Source organism: Leucopleurus acutus (genome assembly GCF_964270905.1).
Source record: "Leucopleurus acutus genome assembly, chromosome: 11".
NCBI classification, from domain to species: Eukaryota; Metazoa; Chordata; class Mammalia; order Artiodactyla; family Delphinidae; genus Leucopleurus; species Leucopleurus acutus.
The window spans coordinates 29,961,263-29,983,362 of NC_139152.1; the positions used below are offsets into that span (position 1 = coordinate 29,961,263).

At 45.6% G+C, this 22,100-nt stretch overlaps 1 long non-coding RNA gene across 3 annotated transcripts in view; it reads left to right on the forward strand.

The window, feature by feature from the left end:
• The window catches only part of LOC309969027, a 37,625-nt gene that overhangs the window by 10,573 nt on the left and 4,952 nt on the right, over positions 1 to 22,100 (forward strand). The window contains exons 2-4 of one of the 3 annotated variants that reach the window (XR_014326601.1): positions 4,891 to 4,922; positions 5,326 to 5,428; positions 15,596 to 15,768. This is a non-coding gene — a long non-coding RNA (uncharacterized lncRNA). Of the gene's footprint in view, positions 1 to 4,887; positions 4,923 to 5,325; positions 5,429 to 15,595; positions 19,241 to 22,100 lie in introns of those variants that run through there. The other 2 variants (XR_014326602.1, XR_014326603.1) reach the window with 2 other exon arrangements.

A 22,100-nucleotide genomic window follows, 5' to 3' on the forward strand; every position in this document is an offset into this window, starting at 1 on the left:
GGGCCCCGCAGGGCTGCTGAGGCTCCTCAGTGCACGGGGGCCGGCTCCCCTCAGGAGGAGTGTGATGCGGGAGAGCATTGGTGGAAAGTTCTAGACCCTCCTCCTCATCCTGTGGCTACCTCAGTGCCTTGTACACTGTGCTGTGTGCTTTTGTCTCTGAGCAGACCCTGCGGGAAGTGTGGCGTCTTCTCTGCTTTCAGTGGGTACAGGAGCCCAGGGAATTCAGGGCTGCCAGGGCTGTCTGTCTGGAATCACTGAATGTTGTGGACCAGGAACAGAGTCCGTCGGCCACATGAGTGTCTTAGATGCTCGGTATTTTCCTACTGAGGTGGAGGTGCTTTTAACACTGCCTCACATTTCCTCCTATAGATTGTGTTGTGGTTTTTTGTTTGTTTTTCGCCACGCCGTGCAGCTCATGGGATCTTAGTTCCCCAACCAGGGATTGAACCTGGACCCTCGGCAGTGAAAGCACAGAGTCCTAACCACTGGACCACCAGGGAAGTCCCTGTTGCTGTTGTTGATAGCTGTTTTGAGGTGTAATTCCCACACTCTTCACCTCATCCACCTAAAGCGTGCCATTCCCTGCTTTGTAGTGTATTCATTGAGTGTAGTCGTCACTACTACCAATTTTAGAACGTTCCATCACCCCGAGAGGAAACCCCATCCCCATTAGCATCCCTCCTGTCCCCCTCCCCAGCCTCTGACAACCAGGAACCCACTCTCTGTCTCTGTGCACTTGCCTGTTCTGGACGTTTCCCATCAGTGGAATCACACACACTGTGTGTCCTCCGTCTGGCTTCTCTCACTGAGCATTGTGTTCTCAGGGTCCATCCACGTTGTAGCGAGTGTCAGTGCTTCACTCTTTTTCGTGGATGGATAATATTTCTGTTTGTGGAGGGACACATTTGTTTATCCGTTCATCTGTTGATGGACATTTAGGTGGTTTCCACCTTTTGGCGGTTGTGAGTCACGCCTCTGTGAACACTAATGTTCGGGTTTTGGGTGTGTTTTTTTTTTCTGGCTGCCTTGGGTCTTCGTTGCTATGCGCGGGCTTTCTCTAGTTGTGGTGAGTGGGCTCTAGTCTTTGTTGCAGTGTGCGGGCTTCTCGTTGCAGTGGCTTCTCTTGTTGCGGAGCACAGGCTCTAGGCACGCGGGCTTCAGTAGTTGCAGCACGCGGGCTCTGTAGTTGTGGCGCACGGGCTTCATTGCTCCGCGGCATGTGGGATCTTCCTGGACCAGGGCTCGAACCTGTGTCCCCTGCATTGGTAGACGGATTCATAGCCACTGCCCCACCAGGGAAGCCCAACGTTCAGGGTTTTGTGTGGATGAATATTCTCATTTCTCTTGGGCAGACACCCAGGAGAGGAATTGCTGGGTCATTTGCTAACTGTTTAACCTTTGAGGAGCTGCCAGACTGTTTTCCAAACCCAGCTGTCCTCACTGTTTTCTGCCATTTGCCAGGAGGCCTTGGGGCCGATTGTTCCCATCAGTGGTTCTTCCCCAGGGTTTCTGGGTCAGCAGTGGTGCTGAAGCTGCGGGTCGGTTCCCCCGTGTCGGGAACCACTGGTCTGCAGGGCTGTCCTGTGCTGGACCGAACGGACGGCACATGCTCCATCTCCCGCCCCGGCCTTGTCTAAGTAATATGAGTTCAATGGATATTTACTGCTCCGTCCTTGGTAAGTTGGAGGATATTATTAAGAATGATAGAAGATTGTTTTTTTCCTTTTCCTTAAAAAATAAGATTCTGGGCAAAAGGTCACATACCGTAATTCTATTTACAAACGTCCAGAACGGGCAAATCCACAGAAACAGAGAATGGACTAGTGTTGTCAGGGGCTGGGGAGGGGATTGGGGCGCGTCTGCTAATGGGGTGATGGGATGTTCTGGAACTAGATAGAGGGGATGGTTGCCCAGCTCTGAATGTATTAAAACCCACTGAAGTGTATACTTGAAGCGGGGGCCCATTCTGTGTGAATTATAGCTCAGTAGGGCTGCTGTTGCAAAGATGAGGCTTAGGACACAAAGGGTGTTTCTGGAGTTGTTTGACCTGTTAGGACCGCTGCGCCGTGGGGGCCCCTGTCCTGGGACCTTCCGGGCATCGTGCCCTGGCCCGTAGGGGCTCTGCCTGCGTTGCCGTCCTCCACTGTGAAGCGTGGAAATGGTGGCCTGGTCTGAGAGGGGCAGTTGCTGTCCTGGGGCAGGGCTGGCAGCTCTGGGCCTGACCATCTCACCTCCAGCTTCAGCCCGTGCTCTTCGGGGGCCCTCCTCTCGCTGTGCATCCTCTTCGAGGCCCCTCCTCACCGCGATAGGAACCTTCACCGGCGGGGCGGAGGTGCAGTCTAGAGTTACAGACTGTCCACACGATGCGTTGTCCTCACTTGGTTTCTGCGGGGTCTTGGGTTAGCTGGCCGCCAAGACCCCGGCGAAAGGCCAGAGCAACCCCCGACGTGCTCCTCGGGGAAAGCGGCGAGGCCAGCCCGCGGGTGCAGTGAGGCCCGGAGAGTGCCGCCGTGGGCGGGAGGGAGGAACGCTGCTCGCCCGCTCATGGTGGTTGCACAAGTGGTGTTTCCCCATTTTACAGATGGAGACCGAGGCCTGCAGCAGTTCAGGGACTCAGAGGCAGACCTGTGGCTTCCAGGCTGCAGGAGCGCCCGGGGGAGGTCCTGGGGCAGGAGGGTCGGAGGCTTCAAGTCCGTCCCGGTCCCTTCCCCGCAGCCCGCTGGGCGGCAGGGCGCTGCAGGAACAGGCGCTCCCGGAGCCAGCGTGTCCCACGTGGCAGGACAGGGCCCCAGCGCTGTAGGTGGAGCTCTCTGGTAGGTCCCGCATGTCGGGGAGTCCCGGGGGCTGCAGCACCCGCCTCCCCTGGTCGCCCCCGTCACCTGAGCGGGGAGGGACGGCTCTGAAACCTGTCCCGTTGTCTTTCAGGACGTTTAAACCCCACGATGCCGCTCACGAAATCAATGAGACCATCCAGTGAGTGTGGCGCCTGCTGGCGCAGGGCCTCGGGGTGGGCCAGTCCTGAGTTCCCAACAGCCCCCCAGCCGTGCAGTCCCCCATTCCTCCATGCTGATCTGCGTCAGCATCGTCAGCATCGAGGAGGCTTGGGAAGCGGGGCTGTGGGGTCAGGGGTCAAGTCCTCTGAGTGTGACCCAGGACAGGTCTTGGTGCTTCGTGAGATGGCTTCCTGTGGAAGAGGCTGGAAATTCTGAGTGGCCAGCTTCCCGAGGGACCCCTCCCCTCTCCCCTCATCACCTTGGTTTACTCTTCTCCCGTGGGGTTTGGTGTGACCTTTGGGTTTGGGCCGCTCTTCCCTCTGTGAGCCTGCCCAGTGCTGTGCAGAGGAGGCCGGGTGCCGGGGAGGCTGACCCAGGCGAGATCTGGGAGGAGGGCCGCCTGCTGTGTTCTAGCGGGCTGTCTCCTCACGTGGGACCTGAGGGTCTGCGACGGCCTCCAGAGTGCCCTCAGGGGCCCATGCGCAGAATCCTGTGACCGCTCTTGGCTTTAGAATGTTCCACATGTGTGACTGTGGCCCTGGCATCTCGCTGCATTGTGCCTTAAAATCCTTAGCTGTGTAGCCACTGCCTGGGCCACACACCATTATATCTGCTTGGACCTGAGGCGGCCGGGCTGGCAGCAGCACAAAAGGCTGTTTGGTACGTAAGGGTCGTGCTCCCCCCTCTCCGTCCTGTTCTTCCTGCGAGAGGCAAGCATGTATCAGTTTCTTCTGTATTGTTTCAGATTATATGTATGTATATATTACAGTAGTATATTAGTATAAAATCTATCGTAGGGTTCTCCAGAGAAACAGACCCAGTGATGTCTGTGTATATGAGATTAATTTAAGCAGCTGAGTCACACGACTTCAGGCTGGCCAGTCTGAAATATGCAGGACAGGCCAAGAGAGGCAGACCCAGGGAAGAGTTGATGTTGTAGCTCAAGTCTAAAGGCAGTCTGGAGGCAGAATTTTATATATACACATACAGATTAATTTCATATAATATAGTACAGAGGGGTCCTGTGTAGTTTACCCAACTTTCTCCAATGGTGACGTCGCACATAACCGTAATAGCAAAACCATAAAATGGACATCAGCATAATCTACAGACTTTATTCACTGTGCATGTGTGGTCACGCGTATGCACGCATGCATTCTTGTAACCTCCACCTCAGACAAGACATAGATCGGTTTCATCACAACAATATTTTTATCCCTCTTAAATACATAAATACAGATATCCTGGAGATGGCAAGTGTTGTGAACTTAGGGAAGTAGTGTACTAAGGTATTCATCAGAGAAGAGCTGGTGTCCAGTCTAGGTTGTCATCATCACTTCCTGATGTGAATCCCAAATTACTCCTTTGGTTTTTTTCTAGTGTTAACAAATCCCTGACATGAGGTGGATCTTTGACTTTACGTAGCATCACTAGATGACCTGTAGTGTGCAGACGTGTGCCGGGCCAGCTCCTGGGCCTCTCTTTGTTTTGAGGGTGGTGGGACATCAACACCAGACTGAAGGTTGCCCAGATCTCCCCCAAACCGAGATTAACCCCCAACCCCTGTTTTTAACCACATCAAATGTATTTATTTAATACTTTGACTCACGCTTTTTTTTTTTTTTTTTTTTTTTTTTGTGGTACACAGGCCTCTCGCTATGGTGGCCTCTCCCGTTGCGGAGTACAGGCTCCGGACGTGCAGGCTCAGCAGCCATGGCTCACGGGTCTAGCCACTCTGCAGGATGTGGGATCTTCCCAGACCGGGGCACGAACCCGTGTCCTCTGCATCGGCATGTGGACTCTCAACCACTGCGCCACCAGGGAAGCCCTTTGCTTTTGGTTTTGATCTTCTTTTGAAATACTGTTTTTCTCTTTTTCCCTTCTCTCCACATAGGAGGAAAAGAGACGTAGAGTTACATCCAGAGAACGGTAAGAATAATAAAGCTTTTTGTTCTGTGCAATATGTAATCTTGATGCCTGAAATTACTTTTCTGAAATCTTTTAAAAAGAAGAACTTTATAGTGAGTTGCCAGGGTGACCATAGATAGCTTAAGGATGCTGGGCTTGCAGTCAGGTTATTAACCTTGTGATTCAGGTAGAATTCTCTTGCAAAGAGTGAATTGGGGGCAACTGGCAGTTATCAGAACTAGATCTAAAGGTTGTATTAAATATTAAATCTCGAGGTAAGATGTGCCTTTTAGGGCTCCTGAGATGAAGATTGATTTTTTTTGGGGGGGGGTGGGTGTAGGTAGGAAGGAAGACCTTTTGAAAACTGCCTCCACGGGAGGAGTCTGTGAAAGTCATCCTTAGGGTGTGTGATTTTACTTGACAGGGTTGCTGGACCACTCCCTGCAGAAGAACCGGGAAGAGTAAGACCAGGAACACACGTGGAAGAAGAAGAAAGAGATGATAAAGTAAAGTCTGGTCACCCCCAGGTTTGTCACTTGCACTTTAATCTCAGAACCCATTTGGTTCTAGGAAGGGGGCTCAGGGTGTGGGCAGTGTGTAGGAAGAGAATGACTTTCACTAATGATCAAAATGACCTTGGATTTAGCTAAAATGCTCTTCAAACTCATTTTTCTGCTGGTTCTCTATGTGGAAGGTGTGTTACGTGGCTCTGGTGATAGTAAATCAGCGGTAGGCCTGGAAGTCAGCTGGACCTCTGCTACTTGATCAGTCAGTCACAGAGCTTCAGTCTGTCCCCTCTCCTGCCTGTCTCCTGCCCATGAGGTCTTTGTGAAGATCTCATTTTCAAACACAGGAGGTGCTAAAGTGCTCTAGTATCGTCCAGGTATAAAGTTGCATTCTTAACTGAGATCAGACCAGTTCTTTCCCCAGACCTCCAGCTCTTTTGTAAAATCAGAGTTTCAGGTTCTATGAAATACAGATGTACCCACTGAACCCCCATGGGAGGGGGTAGGAGAAGGGATTGGGGATCTGATAGTGGAAGCTTTACCATTAGACAGCACTGCCCCATATGACAAAGGGCTAACATTGGTCGGGCACAGGTGGTAGAACAATATCACGTCCCTTTTGGTTTTATTAAGACGTTGCTTAGAAGTTTCAGCTCAGCAGAGGGGCAGCACCCTGGGCGGGGACTGGGCCTCCACCATCTATGGCTCCTCCCCTCCAGCACCCAGGCTAGGTACTCAGTTCCCAGCAGCCCAGAGGGCAAGAACAGAGCTCTGCCAGGCTGGCCTTCTCAGAGGGCAAGTGTAAGCAGCACAGCCAGGAATGTGAGCGACAGGCTTTGCTGGGTTGTCGGGAAGGAGGGCGACGTCTGGCTCGGCATGGCTGGAGTCAGCGCTAGCCTCCCCTCGGCCATGGGCACTGGGTCCCTGGTCTCAGGCTCACACAGGCCTCCAAAGCCCTTCCCTCGGGATGGCACCCAGACCCTCCACCCAGCTCACCCTCCCGCCCCAAACACCAGCAGGTCAAGCACCACTCAGAGAAGGGGGCCTTTAAAGGGCTTCAGAAAATCTTAGACTTCCGGATGTGGAAGCTACTGTGTTTCACTTCTGGCTGAGAGCTCTGCTCCCAGAGCACAGGATGGCCCAGGGGGGCGAGATGGGAGGGTCTCGCTGTGACCCCCCCAGGCACTGCTGGCCTTTTTAACCACATGCCTGCGTTCCTTGGAAATACATTTCATTAACAGCCAAACGGAACATCCTGAGAAAAGAGAGGAATTATTGGTTCGTTTCAACCCTTAGCAACACCATGTGTATATTTCGTCTGCTCTCTGCGATGCACTGGAACTTACCTTTGGGCAAAATGTGCCTCAGCTGTCCAGGGCACCCGACACACTTGGCGACTCTGCGGGAGCGCCCTGGGCCCCAGGGACAGGGTCCCTCCTTCCTGACCACCCCCTCGTGGGAGTGCTGAGGCTGGTCAGCCCCCAGCCCTGGGGGCTCAGCTTTCCCTCAGAAGTAACTGCGAGTCAAGCTCCCCACCGACCCCCGACCCCCTGGTCTCCCTCCCGCCAGGGCCGCTTCGTGTGCGGTTCCGGTCGGACCCTCCTCAGGGGGTAGGTGTCGGGGAAGCCCCGAGGCGGGTGCCCTCCTGCACCCTCACGACTCGGTGCTGCTCTGGGTGGAGCCCGCGGCCGGGGGCAGGGGGGGGGCAAGAGGCGCGACGGGGGTGGGAAGGAGACGGGGCCACGGGAAGCCCACCCCGGGCCGGCCGGGGCGCAGAGGCAGGAGGCGGTGAGGAGGGCCAGCCCAGCCGCGAAGCCCGTGCCTCCGCCCTGCCCGGGACCGAACGGCCTTCAGACCTCCCTGTCGATCCCTGGGCTCGGGGTGGGTGACGGGCATGCCGAAGAAGCCATCCCGCTCGAGCCGTCCAGAGAGGCCGGCCCAGGGCTTGTGCCTGTTCCCGGCGTGGGGCGAGCACTGGGGCATGAGGGTGTGGAGCTGTCCGGCCGCAGGTCACAGGCTTTGCCTGTTGGAAGGGAGGGCTGTGATGGGGCTGTGCCGACGGAAGGGGAGGATGGAGCCGCCCACAGTCCCCGTTTGCCAGGCAGAGCTTTATCGCGGACCCTGTTCTCAGCAGCCGTGCGCAGCAGGGACACCCAGGCCTGGGGAGTCTGCGCCCCACCCAGGGCCGCTGGGTTCCTGTGTGGCAGCCCCGCCCAGCATCTCCTGCTGAGAAACCCCCAGAGACCATGCTCCTTCCCCTGAGCCCACCGCCCCGCTGCAGAGCCCAAGGGGGCTGGGGGCTTCACCCCAAACTTGAGGAAGCCACACCTGGGGGCCAGGACACAAGCGGGGGTCCCACTTTCCCTGCAGGAGCAGACCCCGTGGAGGGTCTATCTTTTGGAAATAAATTTAGACTAACAGGTTTTACACACAGAATCTTAGAGCTGGGAAAAGTCCTTTGTGTCATTCATGTAGCTTCGTAAGATTTTTTTTTTTAAATGAGAGGATGGATTTCCTTGAGCAAGAGTGAATTTCCAGGAATGGGTCCCTGGTTACCAAGGACTGTTTTCGGGAAGAAAGATGAATCTATTCTGTGAACGCCTTATAGAACTTATTCTATATTGTAGTTCTCTCTGGAAACGCATGTACCGTTGAGCTTTGTAACAGCCCTTAACATCCTTAAGAGAAGCTCTCATTTCCCCATTAATACTTGTTATAAACTGAATATTTGGGTCCCCCCAGCATTCACATGTTGACACCCTACCTCCAATGTGATGGTATTAGAAGGTGGATCTTTTGGGATTTGATGAGCTCATCGGGATGGAGCCCTCATGATGAGATTCTTATCCTTGTGAGAGGCATGAGAGAGCTGGCTTTTTCTCTCTGCTCTCTGCCCTGTGAGGACACAATGAGAAGTGGACAGTCTGCAACCCGGAAGAGAGTCCTCACCAGAAGGCGATGATCCTGGCACCTAGATCTCAGACTTCCAGCCTCCAGGACTGAGAAATACATTTTTGTTGTTTACAAGCCCCCACCCCGCCCCGTTTATGGTACTTTGTGACAGCAGCCCAAACTGACTTAGCACTCTTTTCTTCAAGTACATCGAAGAATTTGTGGAGCCCATCCATTTTATGATACAATTTCCCAAATAACCAATATTCTCTCTATACACTGATTTGTCAACTTTTTTATTTATCAAAATTTTTATTAAAAAAGCTTCCATATTTTTTCCTAATAAATTGTTTCCAATCCAGGTTGTCACTGTAATGGTTCTATGATATTAATAATTTGAGCCCTAATACCTTGCTTAACATATTCATTCGTGTTATGAATAAGTTCAGTGTTCAATTGCAAAAGTTTTAAAAGGATATACTGTGTAAAACATCTATGTCATCCCTCTGAAGGAAAGAAGGAGGGAAGAAAGGAAGGGAAGAAGGAAGGAAGGAAGGAAAAATCATTGAATTTGCCCTCAGTTTAGCTGCCACTTCCTAAGGGAAGCCCTTTCCAACTCCAGACCCCCAGGCATCACAAATGCGCTCTCATGGAACCCTGTCCATAGTGTTGCCCGTCATGTTTCCTGAAAAGCTGCTTCTGAGACAAGGACAGACTTTCAGGAAGTTTTTTGGGGTGTGTTTTTGGGGATAAACATAGAATTACCATATGACTCAGCAATTCCACTCCTAAATCATTGAAAACAAACATTCAAATCTACGTACACATGTTTATAGCAGCACTATTCACAATAGAAAAATCATGGAAATAACCCAAATGCCCATCATTGGATGAATGAATAAACAAATTGTGGTATATACATACAGTGGAATAGTAATTCAGTCATAAAAAGGAATGGAGCCATTAAATATCAGTTACACGGCCAAAAACATTTTTTTAAGGAATGCAATACTAATATATATTACAGTGTGGGTGACTCTCACGAACATCATGCTAAGTTGAAGATGCCAGACACAAAGGTCATACACTGTATGATTCCATTTATCTGAAATATCCAGAATAAGTAAATCCATAAGAGAAAGAAAGCAGATTGGTGGTCTCCAGGGCCTGGTAGAGAGAGCGAAGTAGTATCTTCTCAATGGGTCCAGAGTTTCCTTTTGGGATGATAAAAATGTCTGGGGGAAAAAAAATTTTAATTGGAAAATGATTGATTAAAAACAAGTCTGTGGGGCATTTCTTGTTACTGCCTTTCCCAATTTTGACAATAAATGGTCAAGTACACAGTAAATGATCAAGTACAGCAGCCATGGTTTGAGAAAGAAATGATGACCAGAGCTCATCTGGGACGAGCGTGAGGGTCACCCCACGAAGTAAGCCATCCATTTTAGCAGAGATATTATCCAAGGATGAGGGGGATTGAGAATGGATACCACAGGAGGGAGACAATGACTATCAGTTGTGGCCTTGAGGCCACCTACAGTAACAGAAGCTATAGTTCGACCCATTGACCCTCCTTTCACTAGTAGTTCATCTCAACTCACCCTCTCCCCTAAAAACGATCCATGGAAACTATGAAAGAGTTGTTTCCAGAACTTATGCAAAGACGTTGATCCAAGTAAAGGCAACAAAAGCAAAAGTAAACAAGTGGGGCTACATCCAACTAAAAAGCACAACAAAGGAAACCAACAACAAAATGAAAACGCAGCCTACCAAATGGGAGAAAATTTTTACCAATCATATATCCTATAAGGGGTTAGTATTCAAATTATATGAAGAATTCATACAAAAAAATAGAAAAAATATCCAGCAAAAAAATGGGCAGAGGATCTGAATAGACATTTTTACAAAGAAGATACAGAGATAGTTAAAAAGGCACCTAAAATCACTAATCAGCAGAGAAATCAAACCACAAAGAGATGTCACCTCATTCATGTTGGAATGGCTAATATCAAAAAGACGGGAACGTGCTCGCTTCGGCAGCACATACACTAAAATTGGAACGATACAGAGAAGATTAGCGTGGCCCCTGCGCAAGGATGACACGCAAATTCGTGCAGCCGCATAGCACAGGGAGATCAGCTCGGTGCTTTGTGACCACCTAGAGGGGTGGGATAGGGAGGGTGGGAGGGTGGGAGATTCAAGAGGGAAGAGATATGGGAACATATGTATATGTATAACTGAGTCACTTTGTTATAAAGTAGAAACTAACACACCATTGTAAAGCAATTATATTCCAATAAAGATGTTAAAAAAAAAAAACAGACAGGAACTAACAAGTGTTGGCAAGGGTGTGGAGGAAAGGGAAGCCTTGGACTCTGTTGGTAGGAATGTAAATTGTTGCATCCAGTATGGAAAACAGTATGGAGGTCCTCAAAAATTTAAAAATAGAACTATCATACGATCCAGCAATTCCACTAGTTGGTATTTTTATGAAGGAAACAGAAACTATTCAAAATGAAATCAAAATGAAACCCCCATATTCATTGCAGCATTATTTACAGTAGCCAACACTTGGAAAACCCTGTGTTCATCGATGGATAAATGGATAAAGGACATTTGGCATATATATATGCCAAATTATTTATATATATATATATATATATATATAATTCAGCCATGAGAAAGAAGCAAATCCTGCCATTTATGACAACATGAATGGACCGTCAGGGTGTTATGCTAGGTAAAATATGTCAGACAGAGAAAGAAAAATCCTGTATGATCTCACTTTATATGGAATTTTTTAAAAAGCTCATAGAGGCAGGGCGTGGAGGGTGGGTGAAATGGGTAAAGGTGGTCAATATGTACAAACTGCCAGTGATAAATAAGTCCTGGGGATGTGACTATAGTTAATAATACCGTATTGCATATTTAAAGTTTGCTAAGAGAGTAGATCTTAAAAGTCCTCATCATAAGAAAAACAGATTTCTACCATGTATGGTAATGGATGTTAACTAGATGTACTGTGGTGATCATTTTTAAAATTGAAGTATAGTTGATTTACAGTATTATATTGTAATAACAATATATTAGAACCCAGTGATTCAATTTTTTAATAGATTATACTCCATTTAAAGTTATTATAAAACATTGGCTATCCTTATAGCTTATTTATTTTATGCATAGTAGTTTGTGCCTCCTCATCCCCTCCCCTCCCCCTATCTTGCCCCTCCCGCCTTCCCTCTACCCACTGGTAACCACTGCTTTGATGTCTACATCTGTGCGTTCATTTCCTTTCTGTTACATTTATTGTTTATTTTTTACTTTCCACATGCAAGTGATAACATACCGTATTTGTCTTTCTCTGTTTGACTTATTTCACTAAGCATAATAGTGTTGCAGCAAAAATAGAAATGAAGTTTTTCCTCTCCTGAAAATAAGGAAAGTAAAGGGGACAGTGAACAGGCTAGAGAAGACACATAAACTGGCCTGAAAGAGTTAATAGATCCTAGTTTTATTTAAACTGTTACTAATCTGTAGTGTCTGTAACTAGATGTATGTTTCACAAAGCTAAATTACATCCTGTTCCTATCACTCCCTAGCTGTCAATGTAAATTACATCCTGCATCTGGTGCTTAAGCTCCCTGCACTGTCTTGTAGCAAGTCACCCTGTGTAGCTGTTTGCATTTCAGGGAGCAGATGGCAGGCAGATAAGGCAGAGGCAAATGAACCCAATTACCGGTCCGCGGGACCCAGTTACCGGACTGCCTGACGCCAGCGATGCCGGTTTTGAAATAATGCAAAAAGAAGAATGCAGGACCTTTACCACTTTGATCCTGATTACCACTCCCTGGACTGTGATGGCCGCCCGAGGGGCTGGGAGGCCAGCCGGGGCTTCCAGGCATGTGTGGGCATCGTGTGTGCAGCCAGCATCCCCGAGGCCTCGCTCGGCTCATCATCACTGAGCAAAGGTGCGCCGTGACAGCGCGGCCGACTTTCTTCTGGCGCTGTGAGGACCTGTGTGCATTGCAGGATTTGGTGCCTCTGCCCGCCGTGGGCGCCTCCCTGCGGGAGGGCTTGCTGGACTTCAATGGCCACCGCCTGCGCGGGGTGGACGGGGCGCTGCCCCTGAGCACCCTCTGCCCCCGATCTGTATCCAGAGCTTCTTCGAGCCATGGCTTGGTGAGATGGGTTTGTACTTTCCGCTTCCAGGGGCTCTCGTGTCGGCGCTGCGAAGCGGAGTTTTAGATGGTACAAGGTGGAGGGTGGGCACTAGAACCAGTGCCCGGGTGTGCGTGCACTAGACGGGGCGTGCGGCCTACGACTCCTGCCGGCTCGGTGACCCCGGCCGAGTGCCTTAAGGCTTCTAGGTCTCAGTGTTCTCAACTGTAGCATGGGCTTAACAGGACTCACTCTCTGTGGCGGTTACAAGGTCACACTCTGTTAATGCTTGTAGACTCTACAATGTAGAACACTTAGCACAGTTTGGAGCATCGTTCATTGTTCCACAGATATTACCTGGTCTGTTGAATGACTTTGCCTGGTACACGCCAAAGCGATTAGGAAATTGATATATACCAGCTTCATTTCCTTTTCATTAAAACAAGGCTCAGGAAAAAAAAAAATTTTTTTCAATAGTCCTATCATATAGTGGAAAGAGCACTGGTGTGAAGGCAGCTTAGGGTTTGAATTCCAGAGTTTATGCTCTCTGTGGCCTGGGAAGGTTTCTTTTGCACTACAATCCCCACACTTATAAAATGACATTAAAAACCACCCTTTCTGTGGGTTCTTAGAATTAATTACGCAGGTTATGTGTGTAAAGTATCCTGGCACTTGAATGAGTGGTCAGAACCAAGGGCTGCTGGAGAGGATGCTTCTGCCCTAGGTAATCTCCCCTTCTACTGGGTGGCAAGTAAACATAAGCACAGTAGTCTGTGCTCTGGAAGAAGTGGGTTCTGGTGCTACAGAGCACAGAATCTTGTTTTTTTTAATTTAATTTTTATTTTATATTGGAGCATAGTTGATTTACAATATTGTGTTAGTTTCAGGTGTACAGCAAAGTGATTCCGTTATACATATATCCATTCTTTTTCAGATTCTTTTCCCATACAGGTTGTTACAGGATATGGAGTAGAGTTCCTTGTGCTATGCAGTAGGTCCTTGTTGATTATTTATTTTATATAGAGTCGTGTGTATATGTTAATCCCAAACTCCTAATGTATCCCTCCCCACTACCTTTCCCCTTTGCAGAGCACAGAATCTTGGAAGGGAAAGTTCAGGGTAGGCTTTTTGGAGGAGGTGCCATCCTTTCTAAGGATATGTAGAAGCTCCTGGGGTGGCAGGAGGGAGCAGTGTGTGTCATAGTTGGAGAAATATAAGAAAATATGGCAAAACTAAGATACAGGACTGGAACTCAGGGTTTAGGAAAGAAATGAGAGTTGATACTGGAAACCTAGTGGGGCCCAACAGAAAGGGGCCTTGTTTGTCCTGTCAGAAATTTAGATGTTTACCCTGAAGGCCGTGGGAAACCCTAAAGAACAGTGAGATGGACTTCTGGCTTAGAGACTCACTCAGACCTCCATGTGGAAGGTACTTGATTGGGTGCAGGATGAGTTGTAATCTAAGGGTCCCACTTAAGTTATAAAAGCTTGAACTGGATTTTGCAGATCCGAGAGAGAATGGGTGGGGCCTGGTGACCAGTTAGAAAAGGAAGGGCAGCAAGTGTGGGTGACAGTTTACAGCTGCATCTTTTTGTGAGATACAGAGCACAGTAGGAAGGGATTGGGGGTGGGGAGAGGATCTTACTTCATCTTCAGTGCTTTAGAGGGGCCTGGTAGATGGGTCTGGGCCCAAGGTACAGACCTGGGCTTTTTGGGAGGACAGGTATTTGAAGGCATTGGAGATACTTAGGTTACCCACAAGAAGATCCAAAGAATCATAGGTCTGAGGGCTTTTTAAGTGGGTATATTGAGGATGTTTATAAGCTGAAAGAAAGTAGCCAGCAGAGAAAGGGTGTTAAGATCTAGGAGAGGAAATGATTGTTCATTTGTTTTCAAAAAGCTGAATACTTATCGTGAGCCTGGCCCTTTTCTAGGATCTGGGGTTCACACCATGTGTTATCTCTTCTGCAAGGACAGTTCAACTCATCCCCTGGTGAAGAGAAATCAGATTTTTCTTTGCATCCCATTCAGGTGTAGGAACTGTTCCGTACCTCTGAAGGGACTTTACTTAACCAGAGTAATAAGTTAGAAATCAAAAGAAATTAGAGCTGGAAGGGACCTTAAAGGCCACTGTACTTAATTTTGCCTAATATTTTACACTGATTGTAAGAAAAATTTATTGCAGAGCCTATTCTCTTCAGAGTTCCTTCACTGAACTTTCTTCATGTCTTGCATCCAGTGGGGCTAGCTTGTAGATTTTGGCCTGCTCCTAAATTTGCTTCTTCATCCACATTGCATTTTGCCCAGACTATGGCAGAAGCTCCTGGGTGGTTTCGCGGCCCCTGGACTCAGTTCCTCTAAGTTCATCTGCCTACTGTGGTTGAGTGATCTTCTAACATGAAAAGATACGCCTAAAATAATGCTGCTAATGGCTTGCCCACACAGAGTTAGTGCATACTAGCCGCCCAGCGTGTGCTCTGCCCAGAGGCGTGTAGTCTGAACTGTGCTCTACCAAGCCTCCTGGGGCTCTTTGGCCCTGAGGAAGGGGAGCTTTTTGTGATCACTCCCTTTATCTAACTGTTCCTTCAGCAGCAGGGTGCCTTTTGCTAATCAGCGGAGGCACCCTTACTCAGCCAGTGGTAGCCCCGGGCCTCATCACCTGTGGGATACAAGCCATGCTCTCTCCCAGGCTTGATTCGACCAACGTCTCTATTTTCTGTCCCTTCTCACACTTGGACCCCTGGCCTTTAGTCATCCCCACCTGCAGTATTTACAGTGCCCAGCAGGAGTCAGGCTTGAGTGTCTTTGCACAGGTGCTCCCTCTGCAGTTGATGCACCTCCTCCTCCAACTCTGCATAGCCTCATCTTTCTCGATTGTACTTCAGGGTTATCATGAAGCCGTCACTTAGACATAACTTTTTGCCTCCATAGGAACCTCTGTGCATAAAGGTTATGGTTCTTTATCTCATGTGATTGAAATTTTGAGTTTATACATGTCCCTCCTTAATGAGGCTTTAAGGGTAGGAGTCGTTTCTAATCCTTAGCACAGAGCAGATGCTTTTTTTTTCTTTTTAGATGCTTTTTAACGGTGATAAAATGTATGGTTTAAATTACTCATTTTACAATAATTTTGCTTTAGGTTCTGACAGAAATAAAGTTTCCAGAAGTTGTGTTCCTGCAATAAGAAATAAAGATGTGACCTTCCAGTTGTGTAAAGCTCTTAGACGCTGTGTAAGTGCGTCAGGTGCGCTAAGGAACCTGGAGCTAAGTGGGCTGGTTGTGAGAGAGAGAGACGTAACTATGTTAACAAAGGTAAGCCTTCATTGTGTCCTGCCAACATTTGATAGTTGCTTTTGGGGCAAACTAAAGGGGTAAAATTTTAGACTGTTCCTCCCCGTTAAAGGGATTGACTAAATCGGCCACTTTGGGGCACCTGTGTCTTGTGAATTGTCCCATTGGAGATGGAGGTTTAGAAAGTGAGTTTCAGTCTTGTTTAAGTCTCTTCCCATCAGACTGGTCTCGTGATTTCCTACACACCATGTTACTTCCTGTCTACCTTTTCTTGGTGTTGTTCATGCCTGGATTGTCTCCTGTACCTGCTCAAACCTTGGTCCATTCTCATTTGTACCATGGATACTGGTATGGATACATGTACCATGGATACATGTCATGCTGGATAGTGTCAGAATTAATATTAAGTTTGTGTTAAGCCACAAACCACATGTTTTGTATATTTTCTGTTTTTTGTGTTTGTTTATATTTTTATGGTTTCTCTTCAAGAAATATTACGGGAAGGGAAATAGCAAGATATAAAGAGCAAAAAAGTCATCATGATCTTTAAATTGTTAGAACATGTATCTGCAATCATAATTATAATGCACTGTGGTATGTGTTAAAATAGGAAATATATGTAATGTCCTGTAGGAGCAGCAAATTCAGTGGTGTTGGTGAGGGTGTGTCATGGAAGTAATCACAAAGCAGGTGACTCTTGATTGGGGTCCTGAAACAGTGTGTGTTCCCTGTGTCCAGTAGTGGTCTGGAGGGGTCAGGAAGCCTGCCTTTCAATTTGAGGGAAGAGAGGGTTTGAGGTCCTCTCTCTTCTATTGCTCTAGTATACTGCATAGCAGCTAATAAAATACTGGGTTTATAGTTGACATTTAAGTCGCTGATTGATCATCAAGATCGGCATGTATCATTGGAAATGAAAATCAGAAGAGTCTTATGCTTTTTAGGTTTTTCTTTTTTTTCCCTTTGTCTCAAAAGTATGTAGTACTTTACTGAGTGGTTGGGAATAAAGTTTGCAGTATTCAGTGTATTCAATTTTAGTACCTAAATAGAATTAAACTGTTGCTGTAAACTGGAATAACACTTTGTTACTGACAAGTTTTAGAATGCATCAGTTCATCAATTACCTGTTTGGGAAGATTGCAGTTAATGATTTTAAGAATGTGGCTATAAACGTCCAATTGACTGAAGAAAAGCAAATAAATCAAGATTGACAGATGTATAGGCTCTTCATCTTATTGTGTGTGTGGGTTTTTATTTTCCTTTTAGTTATTTGTCAAGGTATAAAGAACTCTGTCACTCTTAAGACAGTAAACTTCACAGGGTATAATCTGACATGACAGGGAGCAGATCACATGGCCTAGATCTTAAAGGTGATTTTATGTTTACACTTTCATGAAAACATGTGATTGAAGCACATTAACATATTGATACAGATGGCAGTTAATTTCTGTCTTTTAATACATGTGAGTGCATCTTCTGTTTTGTTGAAAGAATCTGACCAAATGGTAATGTGAATTGCTGTTGCATAAAGAATAGTGTTGAATCCCCAGTCTTTGCACTTGAGTTTAACAACTCTGTGGTTTTCTGTCTTCTTCCTGAGACACTTAATCTCAGGTCCATCCTCGTCACACAGAGTGGTAAATTAGAGAACGATTAATATCACCATTTACAAAAGTGAGAGTGAAATCTCAACCATCCTGAACATAGGAACTAAAGGGGCCTCTCAGCAGTTCAGAGAGTTATTACCGAGCTAGTCAGCTGAATTCTGTTCAGTTTTCTCCGTAGCAGAGCCTTCCAGGTCCTTCTTTTGAGCTTATTTTTTTTATACACAATTCTGTGTGGATACTGTACATAATGGCAATAGTTGTATTAACTGGGTTTAACTGGTGATGTATTTACATCAAGATCTTGTTTTACAGATGAGAAAATTGACAGTTCTAGTTGAACTCTCTTTTTACAAGAGGAAAATATGTTCTCATTTTAAATAAAAATAAAGTTGAAAAAAGTTTTGATGTTGATATTCTCCTTTCCTAAAATAAAAAATATCAAGAAGCTACATTCTATTACCAAATAAACCTGACCTCTAATGTCATTCCATAATTTTGTTTGTATGGACAGAAAAGAAAAATTGATTTTCATAAGAAATTTTTGCACCTCAAAAATAATATATTTATTTTATTTCAACTTTAATGAAGAGCTGAACATTTCTAGTAAATAAAGGAACACCATTTGGGGGGGACCTTGTCTTTGTGCTACAAAGTCCATGTTTAATTTTTAAAAATCATTTAATATGATTTTCTTTTCGTATGAAACATGACTGGTTTCAGAACTAATTATCCCATTATTGTAGGACTATGGGAATTAACTCTTTGATTTTCAAAAGAGAAAGTTAGATTTTTATTTTTTTAATTAAAATTAATGATAATATAGAGAAATTTTAAGAAAAAAACTTAGAAAATTATGAAATGTTAGAGTAGGAGAAATCTATAGTTCATGTAGAGTTACCCTCTTTCATTTTATAAATGAGCACCTACAATTTGTAGCACGTAAGTGGCTTATTAGTAAATGGCAGAGTACGACAAGACCCTAGAGCATCTAATCCACATTCCTTGTCATTTTAGGTGTGTTGTATTCATTTCCTTCATGAGTAGACCAGGAGATTGTATTTCTAATAGTAATGATAGACACTGGGGAAGACCAAGAAGTTTACACACTGGGACCACAGAATAGCAGATTCAAAATGCACTGAGAACCCTTTCAGCTCTTCTCCGTTTTGACAAGACACTACAAGGATGGTATCAAAGTGTTTAAGTATATAAGCCCACAACAATCAAGAGATTTCAACACAGTTTTGAAAGACGGAAGACAAGTGGAAGAGTGTGAAACTGAGGCAGTAGAACAGAGGAAAAGCATCAACTAGAATATGCACAGGGACCACCTGCAACTGAGGAGGATTCTGACCCCACCTGCAGAAGTAGTCCCATGCTCAGATGCGCATGTAGGAGAGAGGGTGGAGTTAGTTAAAAGTGTGACTGAAATAGGGGAGCTCATTGAAGGGTTGTGTTTGGAGGAGTGGACTCCCAGCCCTGCCCTCACGCTCCTGAAATGAGATGCTTTCATTTTGAAAACAGTGAAACTGGCGAGAACTAGGGCAGCTAGTGTGAGTTTTCACACCCTAGAAAATTGTGTTTGCGGGAGATCCTATTACAGTTACTCCCCGCTTCTTCCTGCATAAGAAACCAATCAATCGTTGACTTCAGGGAGCTTTCTGCACTCATTCTTAAATAGAAAATAACTGTCATTTGCCTGATAGTTGAGTAAAGCTTACAACATGAGAGAGGGGGACAAAGTGTGAAAACATATCCTGGTAGGACCGGGGACAATTTAGGGAACAAAATAATTTAAGAAAAAACCCTAATTAGTATTCTGAGGGAGATTTAAAAAGGGCTAGCAACTATAAAATAAGACTAGGGTGTTAATTAAAAAGAGAATGGTCAGAAAGCAAGAGAGGTCTCTTGGAAATGAAAATATGGTTGCTGAAATAACTTCAGTAGGAATTAAAAAAATTTCTCATATAAAAAAGAAAGACACAATGGAAAATGTGATAGCAATATGTTAGAGAGGCTGCATCTGGGAGATGCAACATGTAACTATTAGAAACTCCAGACCCAGAAAAAAAATGGAGGGAAGCTGTCAAAGGGCAACAAAATTCCCCACAGCTGAAAGTAGACATCAGGCCTCTGATTGAAAATAGTTACTCAAGTTTTGAGCAAGATGAACAAGAATAGACTCATACCTAGGCACCCTTCATTATGAAACTTTAAAATACTGAAAAAATAAATTAACATAGAATAAAATACTGACAGGATACATCCATTCCAGAGAGAAAAATACTGGTCACCTAAAAAAAAAAAGTTAAAATCTGACTTTATCATACTTGTCATCAGCACCATGGATCCTGGAAGGCATTAGAAAGATACCTCCAAAGTTTTTCAGGCACATAATTTTCACCCTAGGGGTTTGTATCCAGCCAAACTATCAGTCATAAGTGGAGGCTGAAGAAGATATTTTGTACAGAAAGAAATTTGAAAAATTGACCTCCTGTGCTACACCTTAAGCTTTTTATAGAAATAATCCAGCAAAATGAGGCAATAAACCAAGAAGGAAGGTAATAGGGGATTCAGTGCAGAGAGCAGCTAGTCTAGATTGAAGAGGCTTCTATTGATTGTGTGATTGAGAGCTTAGAAACACCTTGAGGCATATCGTACTTACTAGGTATTAGGCACTGTTGGAAGGGAAGAGGGAGAGGAAGAGGAGAAGGAACTTGAACTCCAGAGGAAAAAAGGCTATACTGACATAAACCTGAAGGAAACTAAGCTATGGTTGATTTTTAACCTACTATTGGTGAGGAAGAGAAGAATCCACTTACACTTGACACTATAGATGTCCCCCTTTTCAGCGACACACGGGGGTAATGACCACCTATCTAATTTGTTGTTCAAACCAGAACTTGTCCAAACTCCTTACACTTCTGTAGTGTAAGGAGGCGCTCTAACGCTGTAACATCAGGACAACAGGTATAAACTGGAACAGCCCAAGGCGGCTTGGGGTATGTGGTCAGCCTGCACAAGGGCAGTGACACTGACACAGTATGGAACGAGGTGTAGTCTATACACAGAGACAGTACATCTGCAGTGGGCAATATTAATTTCATTGTAATAATGGCAATACTGTCTTGGTTTGCAGCTTTTATTGTCAACTTGCATGTAATAACAAATAACTAACCTAAACTATACTTAGTATGTATTTGCATTAACTTGGTATGTACTGAAATGTACTAGTATGTACTTAGTATATATTAGGCTCTAAGTGTTTTTGCATATATTAACTCATTTAATCCTCTGAATAGCCTTATGAGGTTGGTGCTAATATCATTCCCACTTTTGTGAAAAGGAAGCTACGACAGGGAAGGAACTTGCCCAGGCTGTACCTAATTTAGGGTTGGATCGAGGCTTTGAGTTTAGGCTCTCTGCCTGTTGTCTTAAACCTTACTCCTTACTGACTGTCAAATAACAGAAGACTTAACTGCACATAGAATATAAATTTCAACTTTGACAACGTAAAAGCTAGGTTTGGAAGGTAGACAGGAGGTAGAAAAAAGGGAAGATGGTATGAATGTCCTCATTTTACAAAGCGTGACGTTGAGAGAGTTTATAGTTGATCAACAGTGTAGGTTTTTAAGTATATCACTACCAATCAAAGAGATCATGAGCAGTGGAATAACTAATGATGACATAACTTTACTGAGCAGTGTGGACATAGGAAGAGTGTAAATGAACTAAACCCTTACTTAGTAAAATAGAAAGGGAACAGATAATGCCTCCAATTTAGTCAGAAAATGGTCATGTAAGAGTATTACTCGGAGAAGAATTCAAAATAACAATAGTTGGACCTCCCTGGTGTCGCAGTTGTTAATAATCTGCCTGCCAAGGCAGGGGACACATGCTTGAGCCCTGATCCGGGAAGATCCCACATGCTGCGGAGCAACGAAGCCTGTGCACCACAACTACGGAGCCTGCGCTCTAGAGCCTGTGAGTCGCAACTACTGAGCCCACGTGCCGCAACTACTGAAGCCCACCCGCCTAGATCCTGTGCTCCACGACAAGAGAAGCCACTGCAATGAAGAGTAGCCCCCGCTCACGGCAACTAGAGAAAGCCTGCACGCAGTAACGAAGACCCAACTCAGCCAAAAATAAATAAATAATAATAATAATAAATAACAATAGTTGATGTAAACCTCATAAAAAAGGAAATCCAAACAGCCAGTAAACACAGAAAAGTGTAGGACTTCATTAAGTAATAAGAGAAAAGTGAGTGAAAACCAATGATACTACATGCCAATCAGTTTGACAAATACATAAAGTGTGGTAGTATCAGGTATTGTAGACCTAGAGTACTATGGGAATCTTCTACCCTACTTATACTGGAGTATAAATCGACACAACTACTTTGGAAAGCATTTAGCACTCTCCATCAACTGAAGGTATATAAATAGCCTGTGACCCAGCAGCCCTCACCCCCGCCCTGTGTAAATGCACCAGAATAACCGGTACAGCAGGATTCCTGTCCATGATTTGCATTAGCACAAACTGAAAACAAACTAAATGTCCATTAAGAGTCAAAAATTAAATAAATTATGTGTATTCGTACAGTGGGAAAACTATCAAGCAATAAAACTGAATGAACTAGAGCTACAGGCTGCAATGTGGATGAATTTTTTAAACCAATGTTGAGCGAAAGAAATACGATAGAAAAGACTTCATATACTATGATCCTCTACATAAAATTAGATGTTG